Raw genomic sequence first — 11,701 nt, 5'->3', positions numbered from 1 at the left:
CAATCCTGCAACACAGGTAAGTATAAAACAGACTCCCTCTGCTGGAGTAGTCCTGTAACACAGGTAAGTACAAGACAGGCTTCCTCTGCTGGAGCAATCCTGCAACACAGGTAAGTACAAGACAGGCTCCCTCTGCTGGAGTAGTCCTGTAACACAGGTAAGTGCAAGACAGGCTCCCTCTGCTGGAGCAATCCTGCAACACAGGTAAGTACAAGACAGGCTCCCTCTGCTGGAGTAGTCCTGTAACACAGGTAAGTACAAGACAGGCTCCCTCTGCTGGAGTTGTCCTGGAACAAAGGTAAGTGCAGGTTGGATCCCTTTTAGAGAAGAATCCCAGGAACACAATTGAGATGACCCCAGATGTCCAGAGAAGTAACCCAGATAAAACAAGTTATATCCGAGCTGTGGGGAGGAACCCCTGCAGCCAACTCCTGGTCGTCCTCAGAAACAAATTGTGTCCCAGCTAAAAGCAAGTGTCCACTTTTCCTGTGTAAAGCGTATGCAATGTGTCTTGTATCTGTATTACAAAAAACAATGTCTTGCACATCCCGACTAATAAATCCATTCTTTCTGGTAGTTATTCACTGTTTCTGCAGTGCGTGAATAATCCAATACATTTTCTGGTCGTACGTATAAAACTAAACACAACGCGGAATACTGCGGACCTCTTTTAAATTGCTGAGAAGTAAATTAAACTTCAACTAGCACCACGACAAAAGAAAAATAAATAAACTTACACAAAACCAAAAGGCTACCTCACCAAGAGGAAAATCGTACACCGTTTATACTAAATACTATATTCTAAATACAAATGATCACTTTACCTTACGTTGTTCTAACAACACACTCGAAATTGCAGGCTTCTTCTCTGCAGAACAATAGGGCGCTGTTCCCCACGATCATACAACGCCCTGAAGGTTCTGCCCTGCTTCCTTATGAACCCAGAAACCCCTCCCAATCAGTTTGTAGCACTGTTGCTACATATGTGGGTGTAATTTTCACTCACCTGTCTCTTTAAGTAAAGGCAGTAGCCTGGCCAGGCCAACCTAAAAAAACTACATTTCCCAGTATCCATTTCTTTCTTTCTTTCACCCCATTGGTCCATTCAAAATTTCATCCACCAATCCTCTCACACAGTCAATCTTCACCTGTCTCTTATTTCTCTAATTGTGGGGGGTTGAGAGTGTGTTTTTTTCCTGTAGCTAGCACCTTGGTGTGAGAGTCTGTCTACCTTTTGAAAACCTAATCTTTATACTGTTAGCTAGATATTATTCTTTAGCCTTTGTTTTTCTTTTTGTCTGCTGCTTTAGTTTATTGTCTAGTTACTGTTTTTTGCTTAATTAGGTGGGGTAGTTTCTTTTGTGTTTTTTGCTGGAGTGTGTGGTTGTATGTTTTTGTGCATCTGTTCTGGACTGTTTGCAACCTCAGTTTTCATCAAACATCCATTTCATCGCTCTCAATGTTTTTCATCTCCTGAAGACCTCTACATCATCGTTCACATTCATCCCAAGTAATTAACTGGACTTCCATACCGGTTTGGTGAGCTCTTTCCATTGACTGTGTCATCGTGTTTGTTTTTTTTCTTTTGTTACTTTTTGGGACTTCATTACTATTTTGTTGATTTATATTTTGTGTTGCATTGTTTATTCATTCCGTATATTAATCATCCTCCGTGTCAGTAATTGTTAAATTGTTGTGGTTATATTCTTAAGCTCTGCTGTGTATCTTCATTTATAATCTGTTTTCCTGGGTTTGTTTGCACTTTATTCTCTTCCTTGTCACTCTGTCCCTAATTGAGTTGGTTTCTTCTGTCATTGTTTAGTCTTATTCTTTTTGTCAAGCTTTGTGTTCTTTGGAATAAACCAGAGTTTGTGTAGTTAAATTGACGCATTGTGACGACCCTGTTTTACTGTCAGTCACCCTTACTGACTTATTTAGTTTTAATTATTTGGCCAGTAGTATCTCCTAAGGGAGGACAGTACAGTTGCCTATCAACTGTGTAGGGTGACCGTTACAAGTTGTCACTCGGATTTCTGGGTTGTGTAGTTTCTCCCCTAGCACCGACATTTCTTAAAGGCGACACTACCCTTTCCTCACTATATATATATATATATATATATATATATATATATATATATATATATAATCAGTAAAATCAATAACTGGTTACTGCACCTCACCAACCGAGTACAGTATGGTTTATACAATTGTGTGCACTGTGAAAAAGATGATGAAGCTTCTAAGTCAGAAGACACTGGATGAGACAATCTACTGCAAGGCAAAGTAAATTATCTGGAGAAGGGTCTAGGAGACATGCACATACCCTCAATTTCTTATGTGTCATAGGCAAGATGTTAGATTTTTCTTGGTTGGAAGATCTTCTGGTTGAATCGGGGTGTTTATGCAGAAAACACTGCTGCCAGTCTTCTAGAAGGAAACATATATAGCTGACGCATCCATGCTCACAAGTTGGTCATGCAGGTAATGGAGTGGTTGTCCTGGCAGTCATTCTGCAGCAGTAAGTCACAGCCTATTCAGTTCTTGGAATACATAGCTATGGTGCACATTCTCCTGGATTTCATCCGAGCAGAGAGAGATGGCAACTGGAGCCTCCATCTGAATACAGCTGCTGCCTTGCTTCCCTATGTCTTTGTTTTCCATCTGCAAAACTATTTCCCGGTAGCTCACTTTCTACGTTAGTGATATGCAATTCCTTCCTGAGACTACAGATGAGGTATACGTTCGGTTTCAGGAAGGCCATCATGCCATATCCAGATCAGGAAAGCCTTTCTCTGGTGTTTGCATTGACATGGCCCTTGAACAGTCAGTAAAACAGGATACCAAGTCACCAGGAGGAATCATAGGCATCTCCCAGCAATCCAAGGCTCTGAACAAGTGGCTCCTGACCTTGCACCAAAGATCAGCTACTGTCACTGCAATGAAGCAAATGAGCGACATGAAAGGTGATGATGAATCACAACGAGGCTGGATTTCAAAGGATAAGCCATGATGAAAAAGATGTCCAGCAACTGTACTCTGCAGTCAATGCCCTGATGAGGAACCCTTTTGAACTACAGGAAAACTTTGTACCTCTTAGCAACATTGCAACTGGTATAGCACTCAAGGAGGAGGATGCCTTCAGACTGCTGAGTGCTAAACAGTTGAGAGGAAGCTTGCAACATATTTGTTGAAACCAGGCTTACACAACAGGTCAGCGTCTGTGTTTGATCTCATCAAGAAAACGAGGCTACCTACATTTGCTAATATTAACCAACCAATATGAGGAACGAGAAGACAAAGATGATCAATGCTGATAGGGAGCTCTTGAGCAGATTGCTGATTGCTGCCAGAAAAAGAAAGATTGCGCTCCCTCACATGAGCTGTCCGCTGTTCCCCGCTCACTCCTCTCACCTGGGTTCATACCGCAAAACAGACAAGAGTGCTCTGATGGCTAAACTAGAAAATATTTTTGCAGAAGACATCATCAAAACACTGCCAAACACCAACAAGGCCCCTGTTACAGCATATATAATAGATGCCAGGGAGGTAGTTCAAGTTCAAAAGCCAGCAGTGAATACTACTTTTGGAGTGTATGTTGAGGCATATACAGATATCAATAATTTTTCAAATCTCTCTTCTACCTTGAAAATATTGCTCGTGGTAGGTGATACAAGTTTATTTGTGACAATGGTGAAGTATTGTTCTGGCTTTGTGCTGGCCCTCGGCGACAGCTCTGGAATCGTGTTAGCTATCTATTAATTCAGAAGACAAGACAATTGCAGACAAACAAAACACTCACGGTACGTTTATAGTTGTACAACTGGGGTCTCTCACAGTCCTTCTAGGTTCAGTGCATAAACCAAGCAAAGGAACAGATTGTGATTCTCAGCCCCCTTTTATGCCGTCACACATGACCCCTTAGTAAATGAGTACAACCGCCTCTCCAATCTACAGCTGCCATGACGTTTCCCTTCCGGGTCAATGTGTTAATGCAACGGAGTCCTGCCCCCTTTCTAACTGGCCGACTACCCTTGAACCCTGGGAAAGAACTGTCAGGCCAGCCCGTCCAGGGAACTCTGTTCTCGCTGCTTAGCACCCTCACAGGTCGGGGGGGGGGGGTAGAGATTTACAGCCAAGAATCATTGTATTTCTGTCACATGTACCCATCCTAGAAGGATGTATTAGGACCTTGTCTGTCCCAAAAACACAGAAATAATTAATTATCTGCCGGGGGTTGAGCCTTTACAAGATTTAAAGCTCTTTTTGAATTCAGATGGTAGACTACTTAGAGAAATTGAAGAATACACCTTGAAAAAAAACAAACAAACATGACTCTCCCATTAGACCATATTAAAGTTGATGAGGACACGCATACTTGAATTGCAGTGGGTGTCTCATCTGTTGCTATGAAATTTAAACATCTTGGAAGTTTAGGCAAAAGATGAATGTACTGTTGCAAACAACCCGACATATATGAAACTGACTAAAACCCTTCTTGTATAGATTAAATTATTTATATAATGTGTGTGTATGCATGCCACAGTTTTTATGCCTCATTGAAGGAATGAATTGTATTCCATCTCTAAACATCTATATCCCAAATGTCTATTTGTACATACAATTTACCACTGTATTAATATTCTGTTGCTTTCCTGTTTTACTGTCTTTCAGGGACATTTCAGTTCAGGCATTTGCTTCACTCCAATACTAAATTATAGGAATTGAATGGCATTAACAATTTAGCAGTTTTGTAAAATTGCATATTCTTACAGATGTATTCCACATTTATTTTTCTATAAACAGTGTTACCTGATTCAACACTTCAACACTGATTGTTAATCCAATGTTTAATTTATTATACCTATATTTACTAAATACACACCATAAATTGTAGTACACCACTCATTTAGCAAGTGTGAATAATCCATACTAATTGTATGTAATTGTATTATTATGCTTGTTTGCTTTTCTTGCTATGTAAGTGTATACAGTGTATATTAAAGAGTTAGAAAAATGAAAGTTTTATAGAAACTTGTACCTGCTGTTGATTTAATAATAAAACAAAATAAACAGCACACTTAACTTGCCAACATCTTTGCTATTCACCTTCTCCTTTAAAAGTTCTCCTGAGCTGTGTGGGGAAGCAGCACAAAGGAATATCCACTAGAAACCCTCCCCAGGGCATCAGATGATTCGAGGGCATTTGCCCAGCCCCTCCCACCTTTCACCTCCCAAGCTCCTCCCTTCTCATACACCAGCCCACCCCAAAAATACATCTGCTACAATAACTACATGGCATTTTATGGGGATGATGGCGAACATTACCTTACCTTGGTTGGTGCTCTTTTTTTGCCTTTCATAGGCATCTTAAGGTTTGCTGTTATTCCTGTAACAAACACAAACAGATTAAGTGCTACCCTTATTCAAGTTACCATGGTAATACCCTTGTAAACTGTGGTAAAACCCAGTATACCATAGTAAATCATTGTAAATCACAGAAAGTCAGAGTAAACCATGGTAAATGATAGTATAGCATATTAAAGTAAGGTAAAATATGGTAAATCATGGTAAGAGAAATACATACTGAAAATGGTTATTTACCATAGCCCACAGTCTGTGTGGAGTGAGGCATGTGAGTAATAATGGATTGTCCAGACAGTAATTTGTGTGTAAAAGAATAAATAGTTTTATTATTTTTCTTTACACAACAAAAATAATCAAAAATTAAAAAGAACGGCGTGAGGGAGGGGGTGCTGGAGTAATAATCAAAACAGAGAAGTAGAAACGTCCTTAATCGTCTTCACAGTGTTCCCCAGACATAAAACAAAAAGAACACAAACAGAAAAGAAATTATCAGTGCAGTTTCCATTCGTATCTCCAGAAATTCAAAACAAACCGCCACCAAACTTTCGTTCTCCCTCCGCCCGTTACTCTGCCTATTTTCTCTCAGGACCAACCCCGAACACAGTAGTACGTTCCCTTTTGTATGCAACGTCCCGCCTCTGTAGTCAGTGGAACACCAATCCCCAACTGACAAGTGTCCTTATAACTTGACTCCAATGACTGGAATTTACATACTTGTACTTCCGCCCCTCACCAAGGTGCCGCCCCTCATAAAGATGACTTTCGTCATGGTCACGAGACCTTGGTAAGGGAAGTCCTGAGTTGGTTTGATGCCTTCTACTGTCGGGAGGCTGAATTACAGACCGAAACCCCTTTGACTCATCACAGAAGTATTTAATTCATATTTCATCATTCAGTGTACTGTAATTAATGCAAAATGAGAAATAAGTCACACCTTTTGGGCATACCTTTCATCTTTATTTTTTCAGTTGTGTTCTAGTTTTTAAACATTTTACAGTCTCTATTACTATTTTGTTAATGTAAATGTTTCTTATTTTTTGATTTTGCAATTTTAGTTTTCATTAACTGGAAAAATGCAGTGAATCACCGTATTCATTCTGCAATCATTGTATTAGCAGCTCTCCTATAAAGGGTGTCTGTCTACAGAATTTGGGGGTATTTCAACATCCGAAGCTGTTTACCCAAAAATCTCTGGGCCAAGTCTTGTGTACATATACACACATACATGTTTTCTTTTTGTGGGGATCTGACTTAAAGAAAGTTTTTGTTTTTCTTTGTATACAGCAACTCAACTTGAAAAATCTTAATAATCTTGGCAACTTAAAAAAAAAAAAAAGAATTTAAATGCTGAAACTGAAAAAACAGAAATGGTACCATACACTAGTGTCTAGGGCAAGTACTGGATATACAGATGACCCTTTAAATGTTTAATATTTAACAAAGATTACAACATAAATCATAATAATATGTTAAAATACATACAAGTTCAACATGTTGTACTCACCCCAAAACTAAAAGTTTCATTATTCTAGTTCAAATTTTGGCAGTTGTATTACGTTCAGATTGTCATTATGTTCTAAAAGAAAGGATTTACTCGTAACCATATTGACTCATATTGCAAAAATTTCAGAACATTTAGTAACATGTACAGGAAATGAAAGCAAGTTGTCTTCAACATACGTATCATAAAGTTGCATTTTGGATTTGCTTACTTTCAGTTTATGTACTAACAAATGACATACAGTATGTGTACATATGCAGTGTGCTTCACAAGTGCAGTATGGCTTTAACACAATAAGTTGGTCTATGCTTACAAATGATCCATCAGCCAAAGTGGCACGAGAGTCATTGCGTTTAAATTGTGTACAGTATGAATTTGATGTATATAACTTCCCATTCAGAACATACCTGTTATACTTTTCACAATCCCTTCTCTTTATTTCACCATTCAGTAAAGTTTCAAGTGCTAGGACTTAATTCACACTTAAAATACAAGATGAAGGGCATCCAAGTGCAATTTTCCTCTACACAATTTACATGTGTCAGCATTTGATCATTTCCACTCACCCAACAGTACAAATCATTTACTCTTTCTGGGGCATCTGGCATACGCCTCTTTACAAAAACAATTACCTTCTTGTATGCAAATAAATGCTTAAATATCTGAAGTGGTACACATTGTGTACCATGGAACATCTTTAAGAGTTTACCATTGGCATCCCCAAAAATAAATGCAGAATTACACCACAAAGGACCCCATTGCTTAACACTTGGAAACAAGTGGGTTAAAAGATTATATAACATTATATGACACGTATTCTGGTCCATAAAGATTAGCAACATCCACAACAAATTTGATGCAAGGAAGTTCAGCTTTGTGTATTTCTTCATTTGAAATCTCACAGCCTAAATGTATATGTACTGCATTAACAAACAGTAGCCAATGCTTGTAAAAAGGCAATGGTAACATTTTTCTGAGGACAAAGGGAGAATAAAACAACGGAAAAGCTTGCCATTCATTTGCTTTCCAAAAGTGTCTAAACTCAATTGGTCGTGGAGTTATTGATAAGAGCTGCCTATTTATGTCATCAAATTTGTTCCCTATATAAAAATATTTGTCATGATTGCAAGAATCACATATTACATATACAAATGGTCTTACTACTCCTTGTAAAACACAGTGCATGTACTCAGGGTTGAAGCCTTTAACAACAACAAACAGTGCAAGTAGCATGAAACTATTGGGGCCTTTCACCCATAACAGGTTGACCTACTGTAAATGCATCTTTAGCATGTCTAATCACAGCATTGTGAGTTTTCTCTGGAGGAACCGGGTCTTGCAAGGGGTATGTTCGCACTGTTGCATGCCCTTTAGGAACAACTACCCCTGGATGATAGCAATCGCCACAGCCATACGTACCATTAAACTGTTCTGAAGCATTGCCCTGGCAACGGAGTCACAACAACAAAGTATGATAGCACAACGAATAATATGTTCTAAGTATTCATTAGTCATCCAAATACACACACACACAAACAAAAAAAATAAATAAATACGTACATCAGTCATGAAATGCAGATAAAGTGTATAACCTTCTGCAGTATATATGCACTGTAAACATAAGAACATAAGACAGTTTACAAACGAGAGGAGGCCATTCAGCCCATCTTGCTCATTTGGTTGTTAGTAGCTTATTGATCCCAGAATCTCATCAAGTAGCTTCTTGAAGGATCCCAGGGTGTCAGCTTCAACAACATTACTGCTATTTTCTGTTCTGAATGCCCCTTTATCTAATCTCCATTTGTGACCCCTGGTCCTTGTTTCTTTTTTCAGGTCAAAAAAGTCCCCTGGGTCGACACTGTCAATACCTTTTAGAATTTTGAATGCTTGAATCAGATCACCGCGTAGTCTTCTTTGTTCAAGACTGAATAGATTAGATTCTAATACTAATAGAGTATGAGGTGAAGTCGCATGTGTGCCCGCAGGACGTGGAACTAGACATCTCCCCTCACCATACTGGAATCTGGGAGCTAACACATTTTTACTGGTTTGTGCTTTCTTAGAGTATTCCGCCCTGTGGCAGGGCAGCAGAAAAGCCCTGCACATAATTAGGGGGCAGGACAAAGCCCTGCATGTAAATTAAATGTGTTGTTTGTTTAGCACTGGTGAATGTATTGTTATGATTTTAAATGTATTTTGATGTATTGATGTAATGGGAGAATGTATTATGATTTGTTGTATTTAAATGCATTGTGTGGTTTGTGCGTTGGTGGTGGTTGGCAGGGATGGGCTTAATTCCTATCCCTGCCAAAAACATGTGAGAATGTGGCTGGAGCCGTTTATTGAATTATTGTTTGAGTGTTGTAATTATTGTTAGGTGCACGTGTATATAACCTGGGGCCGTACTTTGAAAGTCTTCTTAGGACAAAACTTAAGAAAGTTCATAAGAAAATAGTTAAGATCTTCCTAAGATTGTTCTTAAGTTCAACTGTTCAATTTTTCATACGATCTTAAATTTAATCTTAAGAACTTCTTAAATATTGTCTTAAGAAAGAAAAAAATCCTGAGTAATAGGGAGGCTGGTAAACTGCGTTGGAACAAAAAACTATCATGACCCAACTCCCATCAGCAGCACAGAGCTTTATTTTTTAACTGACCGAAAATCATGCTTCTACCTCAGGAATCTGCTCGGTTATCTTTCCTTAGAATTACGGCTTCTGAAAACGGAGATAAGCCCTGTGACTAGATCACGGTCTTCTTAAGGGTAAACAGTCCTTAAAGACTGAAAACCTTGCAAAAAGTTTATAAGTTGCAATACTTTAAATAAAACATTCATACACATCTCATCAATATGTAATACAAATTGCATACATATTTTCATTAATTGATATTAAGGATATCATAAATAATCCTTAAAACAATTAACTTGTTAGTTATAGCATGAATTAGGTCTATATTAATGGATATGAAATCTTAAAATACCAGCATACCCATAATGAAAAACAACTGTATTTGGGAATTCATAAGATTCACAATAATATAAAAAAATATGTAAAAATACTCAAAATATTTAAAAAAATATATATTTACATTTCTTTATTAAACTATTAAAACATTAAAACCTTGGCATGTATATTCTTCTGCATACCTGCCAAGAGCTTATTTTAAGACAAGGGTTTAGTTTTCTTAAAGACAATTTTAAAGAAAAAAAATGTAATGTCATTTTGAAGATTACCAATTTTTTTGAAGTTTGTTCTTAAGAAAAAAAAGATAAGTAAAAAGTTAAGAAAATTCCTAAGGATTTTTTTTTTGAGAATAGCAGTTTTTCTTAGTTTTTTTCTTAAGTCCAAAGGCAAGAAAAAAGTTGGATTTAAGAAGATTGGTTTTCTTAAGAACGTTTCAAGAATACGGCCCCAGGGCTGGCAATGGAACATGAAACAAGCAATGTGATTGGTCAAGCTAGGTTCCAGCTGTCTGTATATCGGACGGATAATACATATTTGAAATCACTGCGCTGCCTCACAGAATGTAAAGTATCAGTAGCCATCTTGTTTACAGTTACAGATGTACAGAAACTATAATACTGAGTGATCAATTACCAGCAACCCCCCCCCCCCCCCCCCCAAAAAAAAAAGTAGTAAGTAGACATGGCGATTTGGATGAACTGGAATACATCAACAGGAAGAAAACAAAAATCGCTCTTTGTACTCACTCACCCCGACTGTCATTTCCAATTATGTCTTTTTAGCTGTTTGTAAACACAAAAAGACACGTATCCACCCCTCTGCGACACAGACCTTGAAAAATGACTGAATTCCGAGACGCCATTATTATTATTTTTTTTTACTTCATTTCTGCAGAAACAGCGTCTTGCACTCACAGAAAAAAAAATAATTCAGTGCCGTCTCAACTCCGCCTCCTGGTGGATCTTTTCAATGGCAATGTAAGATTCAACACATCAAAAATAAATATATTTACTTACTTTTGCATGTTTCATTAAATCAATTTACTCAGATTAACTTAGTGTGTAGTTCAACGTTATATATGGTACTACTTTTGTGGTCCCTTTATTGGCATAAGGATATAAAAAAAAATAACAATTTTGTTTTGCCTTAAAAATTACTTCTGCTTTTTTTTTTTTTTTTTTTTGTCAATTCTGGCTTGTGATTGGTTAAAACATCGTCATAGGAGCAAAAGTAGATTTAACTATCGCCCTCACATCCTTAGACCACCGGGCAATAGTCTCCATCTGTCATGCGGTCCAGTGGTTAAAGAAATGGGCTTGTAACTAGGTCCACGGTTCAAATCCCACCTCAGCCACGGACTCATTGTGTGACCCTGAGCAAGTCACTTAACCTCCTTGTGCTCCTTCTTTCAGGTGAGACGTAGTTGTAAGTGACTCTGCAGCTGATGCATAGTTCACACACCCGAGTCTCTGTAAGTTACCTCGGATAAAGGCGTCTGCTAAATAAACAATCATCGACCACGCGGTAGAGCCGCATCGAGAGGGCTCATCGCTATTAGAAAACGTTGTGTTTCTTTATTTTGTTTTAAAACAAAACAAACAAAAAAAAAAAACTATATTTACCTTGAACTTCTGCTATTTCGCCGGGTAACCTTCCGCTGAGGAATAGTCCCTAACATAATTAGAATAGAAAAACGACACACATATAGAAAACGTTATTATTATTCAAATTATTATTATTTGGCTAACATATTTATTTATTGGGGTCTTACTCTTTCTTATTATAATTTAACTGGACATGTACAATTGTTGAACAGTCCATGTAGTATTGAGTCGGACTCAAAACTTGTTGTTGGAGGCGGGGCGTCATT

General features: G+C 37.9%; 1 long non-coding RNA gene across 1 annotated transcript; it reads right to left on the bottom strand.

Moving 5' to 3' along the window:
• Positions 1–2,189: 2,189 nt before the first annotated feature.
• On the bottom strand, positions 2,190–11,701 carry LOC131699474 (uncharacterized). The gene is made up of 3 exons (XR_009308167.1): positions 11,454–11,701; positions 5,331–5,386; positions 2,190–2,933 (listed from the first exon to the last, which is right to left on the bottom strand). It is a non-coding gene; the product is annotated as an uncharacterized LOC131699474 (long non-coding RNA).

The sequence above is a fragment of the Acipenser ruthenus genome, chromosome 2 (assembly GCF_902713425.1).
Source record: "Acipenser ruthenus chromosome 2, fAciRut3.2 maternal haplotype, whole genome shotgun sequence".
NCBI lineage: Eukaryota > Metazoa > Chordata > Actinopteri > Acipenseriformes > Acipenseridae > Acipenser > Acipenser ruthenus.
Note: the sequence above shows the minus strand (reverse complement) of the source record. Positions and strands in the feature narration are given on the sequence as shown.